We start from the raw sequence: 2,712 nt of genomic DNA on the forward strand, positions 1-2,712 counted from the left end.
CGGGAGCCCACCCTGGTCCCAGCAGAAGAAGCAAGTCGGCGGCGCACTCCCCGTGAAGCTGGCCCAAGGGCCCGGACCCCATCTCCAGACCCCGAAGAGAGAGGGGAGACCGGGGGAGAGCCACCACACTCCCCCATGGCAGGAGGAAGGCGGGGGAGTGCCGGCGCACTCCCCCGAGGACTGGATAGACCCATAGGAACCCTCGTGTCAGCCTGCAGGGGCGGGCAGACCAAAAGAGATGTGGGCTCTCTGGGCTGCCAAGGGATGAAGGGCTGAGTTGGGGATGTCTGGAGAAGGGCATCCCCTGGAGGTGAAAACGTGTAATTGCACCCGTAGTGCATTTAGTAATGTTATTTATTTTAGATGGACTGAAGGTCACATGTGTAATGTGAAGTACCTGTGTAAGGAGATGTCATAAGCAAAGTGGAGTTATGTTGTCAGAAATTCCTGATAGGGTATCTAGCTGAATATGCTTAACCACATCGCTGCTGTGGTTATTTTCCCCCTGTGCTGGAAATTGCCATTTTGCTGGTGTCATGACGAGCTCAGCTCGTCATCAGCACAGTTCAACTGTGCCTCATGACGAGCTGAGCTCGTCATGAGCATGGAAGGGGTTAATCCTGTGATTGCCTTTAGGGGCTGTAATTGCAACGCATTCTAATATCCAACAAATGTGATGAGTACTTTCATTCTAAAGTGATGCTTAAACATGTATTCTTGCTGCTGAGCTCAGGTGAAGAACCCAGACTGTTAGGTCTTAAGACGTAGTGGGGTATACTTCATGGACAGTAGGAAATTCTCAGTCATGGTTGCGGCTCACCAGGGAAGGTGTACCTATTTTAAATGCTTATTGGGGTAACGGGTGGGTCGCCACTGGGATGATGCCAGTGCGTAGGGCCCTCGCTCCAGGTAAGGGTCAACTAACTGCATTTGGGGGCAAGATGATGTGCATACATGGGAATGGTGGTACTAGACCCACCCCCCTGCGGGAGGGGTGGAGATGTTATGCAATGTCACAAAGTAATTCCAACAGCTTATGTATACTTGTAAATTGGTGCATAGTAATGAGTAGAGTGTGTTTTTAATAAATGTACTTTTATAAAGTACAAAGAACAGACTGGACAATCAATTATTAAATGTTATTAATGCGCACCTGTAATGGCCATTACTACCCCACACCACCTCCCTTGAGTAAGCCTCAGACTGCTCTGCAACGCTACCCTCTGAGAGTCAGGTGCTACAATTGGATGTTTGGTTCCCAGTGAAGGAAAAATGTAGACATGTTACTTGTGCAGGCCTCACAGATACTTCCTCGTTTTCCAATAGATAGATAAATAGATAGATAGATCTAAAGATAGATGTGTGGAGTGAAAATATCTGGCCACATCTTGCACGCAAGCCTTGTTTTGGAGGTATCTAATGAGCTGCAACTCCTTTTGCAAATGAAGGAAACGTCATCACTACCACTTGTAGAGGGTAATCAAAGCTTTATTTCAGTTCTCCTTCTGCTACACACCTTTGTATATTGCTTTTGTAAATTGTCATATTGGTATGTGATGCTGTATAGTCACCATCCTCATAGACCAAACTGATGATCCAATATAATATATAAGTGGGTTCATCTTTTGCAGAGATCTATGCTCAAAATGAAAGTCACCAGTTCCATGATTCTGAGCCTTTTATTACTCCATTGTCATTATAATGTGCACCACTGAGTGACAGTGACATGTTTTTAGAAATTCCATTCAGTTGATCAACAGTCGTTGTATGCTTATGACAAAATATAAGGTATTATAAGGTATTATACACGTGGGCACCAATATCTTGTGAACGTACTTCAAACTTCAAATTACTCCATCAGCAAGAGCACCTCCCAGAGGTTCCCTTCCCCCAAAAAATAATTATATATTTATATCCCCGTCCTCACCTACACATAAATCAAGCTGCTGCTCGTGTGCTACTCAAAGGTGGACAACCTTTGTGCGACAATATATATATATATATGTATATATATATATTTTTTTATTTATTTATTTATTTTTTTTGCACCCGGAGAGAAGTGGAGCTACGGCGGTGAACCAAACCGTGCTTGAAGTTAATTTGGCCGTATGCCCCGAGGCGGATTAAGCTAAGGAACGTGTAAACATCGGACCGAAGTGTTGCGACTCAGACGTCGGACAACGCACGAAGGCGCCAACGAACGGGTCCGCCACACGGAAACTGGGAACGCGGCGGCGGCGGCTGACCAGAACCAAGGACCGGCGGCGAACTACTACGTCACCACCCCTTTGTGGAAACAAACACAGCTAAAAACAGCACAAACACAGACATGTCTAACACCGAGGGTATCTCGGGAGAAAGAGAGTCCGCTGCCAACTTCATGTTCCGTAGTTGAACAACAAGACAAGCGCAACCAACTAAACCCACAGCCGGAAACGCCCCCACCAGTACTTTGAAAACGCTATTCTCCAAGTTAGAAAAGACACACGAGTGGGAGATACGCAAATGGTGGGAGGCCACCTCACTGGAAAAATACATCGAGTGTGGCAGAATACCGAGGGGGCTGCGCATATATACTGTGCCCTCTTATGAAAACCCTGATCCTGCGTTACTAAAGGATTGGCTCACTGGTTAGAGGCGGCAGACCCGAGAGCAGAGGACGGCCCGGGACCAGGGTTCGATTCCCGGCGCGGCAGGTTTCTGGACCAGGGT

The sequence above is a fragment of the Lissotriton vulgaris genome, unplaced genomic scaffold (assembly GCF_964263255.1).
Source record: "Lissotriton vulgaris unplaced genomic scaffold, aLisVul1.2 SCAFFOLD_537, whole genome shotgun sequence".
Lineage (NCBI taxonomy): Eukaryota > Metazoa > Chordata > Amphibia > Caudata > Salamandridae > Lissotriton > Lissotriton vulgaris.